The 13,767-nt window shown below is 34.6% G+C and overlaps 1 protein-coding gene and 1 long non-coding RNA gene across 8 annotated transcripts in view; both read right to left on the minus strand.

The window, feature by feature from the left end:
* The window catches only part of LOC139982981 (neuronal acetylcholine receptor subunit alpha-9-II-like), a 209,595-nt gene that overhangs the window by 5,786 nt on the left and 190,042 nt on the right, over positions 1 to 13,767 (minus strand). The window contains exons 8-9 of one of the 7 annotated variants that reach the window (XR_011798454.1): positions 8,767 to 8,871; positions 7,746 to 7,867 (exon numbers count right to left, since the gene is read on the minus strand). The exons of the other annotated variants lie outside the window; for them this stretch is intronic. The gene's annotated coding sequence lies outside the window, so the exon portion shown is untranslated. Of the gene's footprint in view, positions 1 to 7,745; positions 7,868 to 8,766; positions 8,872 to 13,767 lie in introns of those variants that run through there. 7 annotated transcript variants of the gene reach the window in all.
* On the minus strand, positions 3,473 to 6,550 carry LOC139983004 (uncharacterized). The gene is made up of 3 exons (XR_011798471.1): positions 6,414 to 6,550; positions 5,070 to 5,114; positions 3,473 to 3,560 (listed from the first exon to the last, which is right to left on the minus strand). It is a non-coding gene; the product is annotated as an uncharacterized lncRNA (long non-coding RNA).

Below are 13,767 nucleotides of genomic sequence, written 5' to 3' on the forward strand. Positions count from 1 at the left end.
GAAGGACGGAAAACTTTTAAAGAATATGATTTGTGGTCAGCGAGTATTTCATAACCTTGCCAGTCATGCGATTCCGAGGAAAATCCGAAAGAATAGATTCACAAGTATAAGTTGATTTTGTTGAAAGAGTTAAAGTGGCCATGACACGAAAATTTCAAAATCCTATATTTTTGGGATCCATCAAAGAATGTTCTCTAGAACATGTATCAACCAATCTGCCAGTTTAAAACTTGATTTTTCAAGTCGAAAATTGAGAATGAATTTACCCTTTTCGGCGTTTGAAACTTTGTTTACTCGAAAATTTTCCGATTCGCATGACGTCATGTGACGTCACGTTTTGAACACATTTGTTGTCGCTGCTTACGATCCTCCGATTCACGTACACAGTAGACAAGTACACATACCACTAGTAGTTACTAAACAAAACACCGATCACAAGTGCGATATCAAATCAAAATTTCCTGTGAAATGGCGGATCCAGAACCAATTGCGGCAACCGAAGTTCAAAGTGATAATGGTTCTTCACCAGGCAGTGAAATTGGGCTATAATTAGAGTGCCCTTTCTCATATTCAAAGCAGAGAGTGAAGGCGATGATCGTTCCAATATTGAACCGAACGTTGAGGGTGGAGCGGAGTGTTAGAACCGTATCAGTTCGAGCCTGTTAAACGAGCCGAAATTGAAGCTCCACAACATATCGAAGAAGAAATTCCGTTCGAAACCATTGCAAGGAACATACAACGTGGTAAGAATTTATTAACGAAGCATTTAAAAACAAAATCCAGTCCATTTTGTGCATGTGTTGTTGGAATTCGCGGAACACCCTTAAACCGTATTGTGCGTTGTGTTACGGTAACTTACAAACCATATGTAGAGTGTGTAGTACTAGTAGGGTTGGTTGCATACTGAAAGTTTGGCTCGGGGATGTAAGTTGCATTATGCAGCCATGCTAGGTAGGCATATGTGTTATTTCATACTCATTATTACTTGGCTAGTACTTTGGCCTGGGCCCTGGAGTTTTGCAAATCAATTTTCTGAAACAAAAGAATGTTTCATGATACATGGAAGGTGTAAAATCACAACAAATGTAACCATGACTGTACATTGTATGCCTGCTTGTTATTGTGGACATCATGGGCCAACATTAATACATTTTGAACTTTCATAAATTTTTTCCCAGGCAGTACAGATACATAGCCTACGGTCAACAGGTTCAATGATACTTGGGGTTCCTAGCAAGACACGTCAGGGTTGTGCTACCATCATGTGCAGTCCAAAGGATCATAAGTGATTTTCCAGCCAATGGTCATTACACTGGATTCAAGTTGCCAGGAGAAAACTCATTGTATAGGAAGCCTTGGTTGAGAAATTCCTCCAGAAACACCTTTTCTAAACTACGATTGTGTTGGATTATCAATCCGTCAGGGTTCCCTCAGTGTTAATATATTGAAATTCAAGACTTTTAATTCAGGATGAAAAGGTTATTTTCCAGACCCAACATCAACAATGAAAGAAAAGGCATGTTTTGAAGCATTTGGACACAAGTATTGGCGTGACCGTGATGTCATATAATATGTGCATAAGGGAACAGGCATTGACCTTTTTAGGGGCATTTACCTCCCAGACGTTTGATTCGTACCTTTAATCTGGAAGCCAAAATATCCATATCACCAATGATATTTGACAGAAAAGTCATAATAAAGACCAATGGAGGCAGCAGAACTCTTGAATGTTTAGACTTTGTTTCTTCAGCAGCAGTTGGTTTGTTTTGTAGTCTTTCTTCAAAAACTCCGCAGTACACCCTGTTAATGGTCTTCGATTGTTTTAATGCGTGTGATGCTGTGTTTCACATTGCCCATCAGTGTTGTACGTGTCGTCGTGCTTGGGTAACATTTTTGCATGTGAGTTACTTCGTGCAGTGTTTCTTGGTTTAAATAACCCTTTATTGTATTTGCTTCTGGATTATTCTAATTAATTTGTCACAACAACGATTGATAGCGATGGACATGCAACTGCTTTGTAGGCTTAGAGCAAAAAAAATCATGAAGGTGTTTTCTTTTAACCTCCTTTGATGTCACAAATTACATTAGTGTATTTAAGAATGATAATGTTTATGGAAAGTACAGTTTTACTTTTATGTCATATAATACAATGATTGTTGTTAATGTTAGTTCAGATTGTCCAGAATGACTGTCTAGAACTGATATTGAATAAATTTTGTTCAATGATTTAACACTTGAACTATGATGTGTGAATTTTTGGCTCTGTGACTGTAAAATAAATCGCTTTGAGATTTAATTAAACACCCTTTGGAATAAAATCTTTTTACCTACCTATTATGACCCATCCCCATTACCCCCACTCCCTCCACAACATAAAAAATGGTTTTCCTGGAATAGGAATAAGAAATTATTGCTATAACTAACTGATCCAGCATATTCCAGAAATTAATTGGGGCACTGAGATTTGTTCACAAGAAGATGTAACCCATCGCTTCTGAAGCTAACCTCATAGCTTATTAGTATACAATAGAGCAATGAAGGGGGTTATAATTTAGATGATACAGTAAAATATCTTCGTCTATTGCGACTTCAGTGTAGTAACGCTAATACTATAGTACTACTAGTGCTCGGCGCGCAACCTCCTAAGGATCGCCACTTGCCCATTGGAGGTTTCCTGTTCCCCGATCTGGTCTTCAGAGTAGTTTTTGTGGATTACTTGACAGAAGAATGACTCTTTTATGTCGAACCGTTAAAGTCTATTTGTTTTATTTCATAACAAAAAGGAGGGATCGTAGTATGCTTCCGTGAAGTATTCGCTGCACAATGGCTAGGCCCAGTGAAATCGGCGCTGGTGTTGTGCACTAACTTGGTCATAATCACCGTGTTTTTTTCGTCCTTCAGCCATGGATGAAGGCTAATTGCATGAGTAATGATATTTATGCAGCCCCCAACAACACAACGAACCGGCATTTCTCTCGGATAGTTTACAACAGTTGTAAAACAAACTTGAAATTTCTAACGATATAGCGTATACAATGGTGGTTCTCTCAGTGTAAATGTGCGTGTATATGGAACGGTATGATCGTCGCGCATCCGATACATGCCTGGGCTTTGCACTTGTGTTCCTAACATGACGTCATCATTGTCTTGTTGTGAAATCGCATTCTCAGATATCTATTTTCGGATGCGAATATTAAAACGTTAATTACTAATTAGTCCTTGAGGTTTTCAAGGTGTTGAGGATAGTTTTGAACATAGATTTTCTCATAGATTCAGAGGAAGTTACTCTCGATGAGTTGGATTTTTCGTGTCATGGCCTCTTTAAGTCAAGCATCACGATAAAGTAAAGTATGTTTTACGTTATTGGACAGTCATTATATTGAATTAATAAAGATCAACACACCAAAGAAACTGGAAGAGAAGCTATTCCAACTTGGAATGGTATCTTACCTTTCATACAAAATCAATTCTGGTTGCCATATTTCAGTGAGGGGAAGTTGTATGTACTGTAAGTCATCGTATAGATCAGGATTCCACGAAAGACGAAAGTCATACCATGTCTGTATATATATATATATATATATATATATATATATATATATATATATATATATATATATATATATATATATATATATATATATATATATATATATATATATATATATATATATATATATATATATATATATATATATATACATATATACATATATACATATATATATATATATATATATATATATATATATATATATATATATATATATATATATATATATATATATATATATATATATATATATATATATATATATATATATATATATATATCACATAATATACTTAACTAAACTATCATCATACTGCTACTCGGAGTTTCACGTGTACGGCTCGCGCACCGATCATCAGTTGCCTGATGATCGGTGCGCGAGCCGTACACGTGAAACTCCGAGTAGCAGTATGATGATAGTTTAGTTAAGTATATTATGTGATATTCTAGCTCTGCCTTGGCATAGAGCACTCTTTGTGAATATTGACCAACATTCTATGTGATATATATATATATATATATATATATATATATATATATATATATATATATATATATATATATATATATATATATATATATATAGACATAAATATATCGTCAGGCAATTGTACAAGATCAATTAAATACAAGGGCTAATATACATCCGAAGACGACAATAGAAGACGACAATAGTGATAAGCATGAGTGATTTTTTTTTTTAAACTAGGAATGATTAGAACAACCAGCAATTTTTTTTAGTGAATTGTTAAACTAGGAATGAATAGAACAACCAGCAGTAAAAAGTAAGTAGGGATTAGAATAGCTCCAACCCGTAGCTCGCTACATTTCTATTTAAATCAGCATTTAAGTCTTTTATTAGGAGACTCTCTTTAATCTTCCTCCTGAACCACTGGGGTTCATTACCAATAGCGGCACAATGGTCAACAAAAGTAGGCAAATTATGTTTGTGCGCAGTACAATGAAGGTTAATAGCGCCTTTCTGATAAAAAAAATAGCTTATCACTATTGTCGCTATATGTCACTATTGTCACTATATGTGTATATATAAATATATATATATATATATATATATATATATATATATATATATATATATATATATATATATATATATATATATGTGTGGGTGTGCGTGTGCGTTTGTTTTGCTATCTGACCGAGGACTTGAACAAAAGAATTTCAGGTCCTCGGTTGTGATTTCTAAAGAATCACCACGTCCTCGGAAGAATTCTATTGTATGGGGTATTGTTAAAGTTAGGGTACGTGGATTGAAACACAAACATGTGTGCGTGTGTGTGTGTGTGTATGTCGTTATAGTAATCGTTATAGAAATAAAGATGGAAATAGCGATAACGGTAAAGGAAGAGATAGAGGTAGAAACACACACTGTCAATTTGTCAGTTATATAAGGATGAGAAGCGTCCTACAAAGGAATATAAGCAAAGAAATTTTACAGTTTCTTGTTGTGGGAAATATCACTAAGCTTTAAACATAAGAAGGAGAACAGACAAACCATGACCATGGTGCCCCTTAACCGCAATTCCTGACTGGAGTAATCCTGATAGAAAGGAGCAAAACAAATACCACAAACGGAACATATTAACAAGTTAAGTGTAAGCAACACATTCAGCTATATTATTAATTTATTTTATCGTAACGATACAAAATTATATGCTGATTTCATCTTCATCTAACCTAAGAAATTTATATTTTACAGTTTGGCCTTCTCAGGTACACAACCCATAAGATCTACTACGCACTTTGTTTTACTTTTGCGTCCAATTATCACAGCAGAAACTCATTTTAAACATGATAGTTTCATCAATATCGTTATTTTAGGAAGCCCGTAAGAGCATAGAAAAATATGAGTGATGATGACCTTTGACAGTTCCCTTGATCTCATAATGTAATACATCACAAGTAGAGGCATAACATTTCTTAATGGACAGCTTTCCTGCATAACTACGGCTCATTTTATTTTAGTTTAGTTTAGTAGAAAAAAGGGATCAAGAGTGAAACTCAAGTCCCCATCAAGAACCCTAGAGGAGAGGTAAAAAAACTGAAAACACAAACACTCAGACCCGATTACAATGCTTAAAGTGCTTGTCCAAAGCGTTCTTAAACCCATTGACACTACTTGCAAGTACAACTCTCTCAGGCAAATTGTTCCACATATTCACAACCCTATTAGAAAAAAAAGTTATACCGAATATTAATCCTACTTTGTGACTTTTGGAGCTTAAGACAATGACCTCTGGTACAACTACTATTAGCAAACCTGAAACAGTCGGTAAAGGATAAATTGTCAAAACCATACACAATTTTGAAAACCTGAATCAAGTCCCCACGTAACCTCCTAAGGTCCAGTGTGGTGATATTTAACAGTTGTAACCGCCTATAATAAGGAACACTCTTTAAGGAACTAATCATCCTAGTAGCCCTCTTCTGGACATTTTCAAGTACTTCCTCATCCTTAGCAAAAATGTGGGTTCTAAGCCTGCACAGCATACTCCAAATGAGGTCTAACCAACTGCTTATAAAGCCTTACTACTATGTCCTCTTTCAGGAAATTGAATTTCCTCTTGATCATACCTAAAACCCTATTACCTCTTTTAGCAGCTTCAAGACAATGTTTAGAAGGTTTCAGAGATGAGTCAATGTAGATACCTAGGTCTCTTTTAACAAAAACCTCCTATAACTCCACACCATTAAGCTTTTATGTATACTTTTGGTTACTACTACCTATGTGCATTACCTTGCATTTACCAATATAATATATATATATATATATATATATATATATATATATATATATATATGTATGTATATATATATTTATATATATATTATACATTACCAAATAATATTTAAACGGATCATATCGGAATCCAACGTCTACCGATTGATATGAATCATTCACAGGTTTCAAATATTTCACATACTCTGTTGTGTCGGTAAGGTTGTGATACAACCAATTTCGAGCGGTTATGCCAGCACTCTCAACTTTAGAAGGATAAGTAAAATGAAGTAGATATTGGATATAAACATCACACGATGTTAGACCTACAGGCATTGATTCATTTTTATTTTTATTTTCTTGTTTAGTAAGACTTTTAAGATGAAGCTAACATGTGAGGAACAAAATGGCTTATTCCTGAAATGTTGGTGAATAAATCATATATTCAGTTCCCTTGATCTCATAATGTAATACATCACAAGTAGAGGCATAACATTTCTTAATGGACAGCTTTCCTGCATAACTACGGCTCATTTTATTTTAGTTTAGTTTAGTAGAAAAAAGGGATCAAGAGTGAAACTCAAGTCCCCATCAAGGACCCTAGAGGAGAGGTAAAAAAACTGAAAACACAAACACTCAGACCCGATTACAATGCTTAAAGTGCTTGTCCAAAGCGTTCTTAAACCCATTGACACTACTTGCAAGTACAACTCTCTCAGGCAAATTGTTCCACATATTCACAACCCTATTAGAAAAAAAAGTTATACCGAATATTAATCCTACTTTGTGACTTTTGGAGCTTAAGACAATGACCTCTGGTACAACTACTATTAGCAAACCTGAAACAGTCGGTAAAGGATAAATTGTCAAAACCATACACAATTTTGAAAACCTGAATCAAGTCCCCACGTAACCTCCTAAGCTCCAGTGTGGTGATATTTAACAGTTGTAACCGCCTATAATAAGGAACACTCTTTAAGGAACTAATCATCCTAGTAGCCCTCCTCTGGACATTTTCAAGTACTTCCTCATCCTTAGCAAAAATGTGGGTTCTAAGCCTGCACAGCATACTCCAAATGAGGTCTAACCAACTGCTTATAAAGCCTTACTACTATGTCCTCTTTCAGGAAATTGAATTTCCTCTTGATCATACCTAAAACCCTATTACCTCTTTTAGCAGCTTCAAGACAATGTTTAGAAGGTTTCAGAGATGAGTCAATGTAGATACCTAGGTCTCTTTTAACAAAAACCTCCTATAACTCCACACCATTAAGCTTTTATGTATACTTTTGGTTACTACTACCTATGTGCATTACCTTGCATTTACCAATATAATATATATATATATATATATATATATATATATATATATATATATATATATATATATGTATGTATATATATATTTATATATATATTATACATTACCAAATAATATTTAAACGGATCATATCGGAATCCAACGTCTACCGATTGATATGAATCATTCACAGGTTTCAAATATTTCACATACTCTGTTGTGTCGGTAAGGTTGTGATACAACCAATTTCGAGCGGTTATGCCAGCACTCTCAACTTTAGAAGGATAAGTAAAATGAAGTAGATATTGGATATAAACATCACACGATGTTAGACCTACAGGCATTGATTCATTTTTATTTTTATTTTCTTGTTTAGTAAGACTTTTAAGATGAAGCTAACATGTGAGGAACAAAATGGCTTATTCCTGAAATGTTGGTGAATAAATCATATATTCAAAGAGGAGACACATCCGATGATAATATTAAGCCTTTGTGATAGAAATTTTTCTGAACAATGAACAATGCTCCCTAACAAGTAAAAGATATCTTGCTTTTTTTTTGGTTATATTCAACTTTCAAATTATTTACAAAGGGCTGTCATTTTGTTATCGAATTTGTTGTATTGACGCTAGTATCTGAAACTTACTTTTCAATTGTTTTCATTTCATATTTTGAAGGTAGATTGTTAATAGTGTTGATATTAAATAAACACCATTATTTTGTCATTATAACAGCTACAATAAACATAGTAATTTATTAAGAAAGATCGTTTCAATTGAAGCACACGTGCCTCGATGATTATCATATTAAGAATGACTCAAGTCTTTCGTCTTATGTATGACCAAACATTACATTTTTGATATCTGCCATCTGGAATAAGATATTGTTCAGCGTGTTAGGGGAAGTTTTTATAACACTTAACCTTTATTACGTATACTCATGGTTATATGTTCGGTTTTTGTCAACTTTAATGGAAATACTCCTATCACATGCGCAAAACTTCGTAAAATGTTTCCTTACGAAAATGTTACAACTTCTGTTTTACCAAAGAGCTGAGCGTTCCATGCATTACAAATCCAAATCGAAATTCTCCTACGGGGCTAATATGTATTGATCATAACAAGCACTATTTCAAGTAAACAATTAAATAGATCAATTAATCGACATATTTACCGAAAGGTAAGGTAAATGCAATACACGTCAACGTAAGCAGCCAGAGGTGAGAGAAAAACATGATGCTCCAATTATGAAGACGCCAGAGCTCATCCAAACCCCAAACTTTAAAGATCAAGAATGAAAGAATATGGGCTACATAATATCGATCTATATAACTTTCTTTTATATGCTGGTGTCATACTTTATCAGGAATAATCAACATACGACAACAAAACATATGTAGGCGTCTCTTAGCGAACGACTGTAAAGATGTTTGTGCAAACATTAAAATTTGTTGAAGTATTTACTACTTCAGATATAAAATTTTACTAGAGGTGATTCAACTGCTGTGACATCACTATGAACTGATGTAACCCCTGTTTAGTCCTTATTGTAATGCCCTACTTGAAATCGTGCTAAGTATGACCATTTGAACTCTTAGTATCTGAATGAAGAGTTCAGTACGTAGATCTATCTGAAATGGATAGGACAGGCTTTCGCAACTTAGGACCGTTTACATTAGACCCTTGCTCGGTGTAAGAACCAGTGATCCTCGAACTGCATTGTGAGTTTTCTTGATAGGAAAACAATCCGCGAAACTATAAGTCTTCTGATGTTCAGTGCTGATGCTAATTCAAATTACTTTGGATGTGAGCCCCCTCCATTTAGCAAATTTTCTTCAAAGGGAACGGCTACCCCACACCGGCACGCCATAATACTAAGCCCATCCTTACAAACTTGGTGGCTGCGTTTCTGAACAAATAAAGCGCGTAACAAATCAACAACGGAAGTTAAATATCATCGCTGATTCCGATTCAACCCCAAGCTGCCTTTATACATAACAAATTTAACATCGTGCGAGGGTAACAATACCGTGCTTGCAGTCAAAGGGGTCTGTATATCATATTTACCAAGACTGGTAGATGAATCGCTTGAACGAACATTTCGTGTAACGTCTCACAAACAATCTATACAATTTAACTGTTTTTTTATGAATATATTGATCTCGTTTTTGTAATCAACATGTGCAAAAAAAAAAAACAGAATATTATCACTGAAAAGAACGAAAGTTAATATGAAAAGGATGAATGTTTGCCTTGCCGCTGTAGCCGTGTACATGGTAGTTTTTGCTGTAACACGTAGGAGGGGTATTGTTAAAAGTAGACAAATTGAGTCAAGCCCATAAAAGGTGGTCAACAGCTAAATGTTACGGAAATATATCCATTGCTAGGACAATAAAGCTATGGGAAAGAGTCATGGTTTTCAAATATCTTAAGGCTGATAGTCTTACAACTGCCGTCCGCACACCAAAATACTGGTGAGTGCATTCAACGACTGATATCTATAAGTAATTATCTTATCTTGTATGTAAATGTGACTTTGCAGTTTGAGTTGTAGACCGATGCAAACTACCGACTTCCAGTTGAGTAAACGCCACATGCTGAGTTTCCTAGACTAAAACCAATGTTTGGAAGTTCTCAAAACCAGCAACTCCTGATCAGACAAAGTCCATCAGCACATGCAAACGGAACGAGTATCCATTTTTTCTACTTATAAGGTTATACCACCGAATGTACATATATTCAAGCTAGTAACAAAACCCGGAAGCCTAGCTGTCCTATCCGCAATAATACTAGTAATTTTCTATATTGAGGCATAGCCTATTATTGATTGACTCGGGTCAAGTGTTTTCCACTTGGTGAAAAAAAGGGGCGTAGGTAATTCGCACCTGTGTTATTAAATTTATTCTCCTTTACCACTGTAAAATAAAACAACATCAAAAAACAGACTGCAGGGCACTCTGATATAGCCACTCGTACACTTGCATTATATTAAACAAGTCCCATGTTTCTGTAGATCTTGTCTTCGTTAAAACTTTACGTAGACGGGCAACAAGATTTAAGTTATTTACCTCAAAATATCGAATATACAGGCGTCTTTTTCTTTTACTTTTGTTCAAAAGTTTACCTCACGTTCCGAGTAAAATTTAAAAAATCATTACAGGTATATGGTCCTAAACTTCTTTAGTGAAGCTAATTACAATTGATCATACATGCAATGGAACAATAATTTTATGGAAATACGTTATTAATGAAAGTCAACAAGTTATAAGAGAAAACTCTCAAAGCTGTTATAAGGTTAAATATTGACTGACTCTCAAATGGTTAACCCCAATAAGAGCAGTATTGAAATAAGAGTAGTTCATGATATATAGATACAATGTTGAATGCTTATTCAGGTATTTCATGTAGTTAGTTTACCATCTACTCGTTTGTTTCCTTACTACTTTTGGCTGTAGCAGCACACAGAATGCCTAATTCAGCCTAATCTGTCCCCATCGCTTTAACCAACTTAAACTAAAGAAGCCATTTTAGTTTGCTATAAAATGATTCGTTAAATATAATGTAATGTAATGTAACAAAATCATATATATATATATATATATATATATATATATATATATATATATATATATATATATATATATATATATATATATATATATATATATATATATATATATATATATATATATATATACATGGTAAGGTTACTCTTACTCTTAGGTTAACAAGAGTAACCTTACCATGTATATATATATATATATATATATATATATATATATATATATATATATACACATTGGTATATTTGTTTACTTCAACGCATGATAGCTGGGACTTAGGTTTACCTCGGGGATAGGTTTACCTGACACCAGGTAAACCTAAGTCTAGGGTCTTCTTGTTCAATCAATTTCACTTCCTTTGAGGAATGATTATTTCGAGGTAAGAGAAAACCTCATAAACTTATCAATTCCGAAGTTACAAAAAAAAAATCGTTCATTTAAAGGGTAAAATATCCCCTCAAAAGTGGAGGTAATTCCGAAGGGTATATAACAGAATTACGAACATGGTATATATGTTGATCCCAACTTTACACCTCGATTTTGACCAAATGCGGCTATATATAGTTCCGAAACTTACAGGTTCCTCTAATTACACTGAAATCTTCGTGTTTGTATGTTTTCTTCCATTAATTTGGGATATTTAAGAAAATAAGAGTTTCTATTTTAACTGGCAAATTTACACGTAACGAAACAACGCCCCCATGTATAAGCAGTTCTTTCTGTGTTCGGTGGCAGGGCAGTCGATCGGATCGGATCGTATCGTTGCTATCACAATAGCCTACATTCAACGTTACTTTATGTGGGCCTAGCCATGTAGTCTACGAAGGAAAGTGCCGCAGGTTACCGTAAACGTTACCCATTTGAAGTTGGCTTTTGGAACTTTGGTGGAGTATATGCATTGTAAGTAAATTCCTTAAAAGTGTTCCGGATATATTAATAACATTTAGAGTAAATACCTTCATGCTGGACACAAATAAAGTAAGACCATGGTTAGAGTTAGAGTAGACTAGCCTAGGCCTAACATTAGCCCTAAATTGGACCTATCAGTATTACTGGCTATGGTAAATCACAGCTGCCTGCTACTGCCTTTGCTGATACTCGGAATATAAAATATGATAAATAAATTAAAGTATATACTTGTAACAGACTGGTCAACCTTCACATTTTGCAGCCTGGTGATCTTCCAGATCTTTTAAAGTAAAGGCTTAATAATTGACGCACCTCCAAATATTACTAGGCCTACTAGGCCTAGTACTACTATTACTATACTAGCCTACTACTACTGTAGCTACAGTAGTACTAGCAACTATACAGCAGGCAACCATAACTTTTTGCAGCCAAGCAGAGTTAAATATTTCATGAGTTTGAATCCATTTCAGGTATATGCTGATCAAATTGTGTTTGTGCATGTTTTGGGGCATTTGGAAATCTTACTCCCTAAAAATAACCAAAATTAGGCCTACCTCAATATTATACCACTAATCTCTGGGACCTGACCTTTCTGAGGTTAGAGGCTCAGATAGATAGAAAATTTATTGTCCATTTCAGAAAATACAAAATTACCTCAGAGCATAGCAAACAGCATCCAAAGATAATGGATGTTTACTTAGGCCTTCACTACAGTAAGCTTATCGACAGATGTGTCAATTTAGGGGTATGAAAGAACTTGCATTTGTGCGATGCAATTTTGAACCATTTCACAAAATATAAATCTTTGGGTATGTCTCATTCTCTCTGCCATAAAATAAGGCAGTCAGAAAGTCACAACTCCACAAAAACAGATACACAAGCAAACGGAACACTACAGTAAAAGAAAGGCCCTGATAGATTCCATAAACGAGTTACAAAAGTAAAAAATGTGAAAACGTTTCCCGTCTCAGTACAATATTCATCCCCACAATATTCTCTATATGTGTAAGTGTGCATCACTTAGCCCTGTGTGTACAGTAGTAGTGGTGTGTCTTTGGTTCTGATTCAGAGAACTACAGTAAGTCACATAGGGCCTCAGTGTAGCAGTGTACAACAATTTTTTGTAACATGAGTTTTTTTTTCCCCTGCACCTATGGGATGAATCATGGCTGAAGGTAAACAATTGAGTATTCATTTTAGAATAACAACGCAATCATGGCTAAGTAATTTAGGCATTTTGATATTAACGTTATGATGTGGGTAGTGTTAATAGTGCTGAAGTAATAGCTTGATCAAAAGTATTCCTCAAAGTCCCACAATGCCTTCACAGGGTGACCTACTGTACAGTCACTTGAACACTTAGGAGTTTTTGCGAAAAGAGCAAATTCCTTGTCCAAAATTGCTAGGTTTGATCCAGTTTTACAGAGTCCCATAACAAAAAAACACAGTCTGTGATATATCAATGGAAAAGTGTAAAGATTCAATGTAACATATTTGAAAGGATTAGAGTATGTTGAAAAACCACCAGCTATGCATTTTAAGGAAATAACAGTACCTCATTGAACCTTGCATTGTGTTCACACTAATGAGTTATGAAATTGTTATCTGTGTCTTCATCATTAAAAGCTATTAATTAGGTTGATCAATGGTTTCACATATTAGTGCAATCACAGAGGTTAAATTTCAATCAGGTTATAATGCCA

The sequence above is a fragment of the Apostichopus japonicus genome, chromosome 16, assembly GCF_037975245.1.
Source record: "Apostichopus japonicus isolate 1M-3 chromosome 16, ASM3797524v1, whole genome shotgun sequence".
NCBI lineage: Eukaryota > Metazoa > Echinodermata > Holothuroidea > Aspidochirotida > Stichopodidae > Apostichopus > Apostichopus japonicus.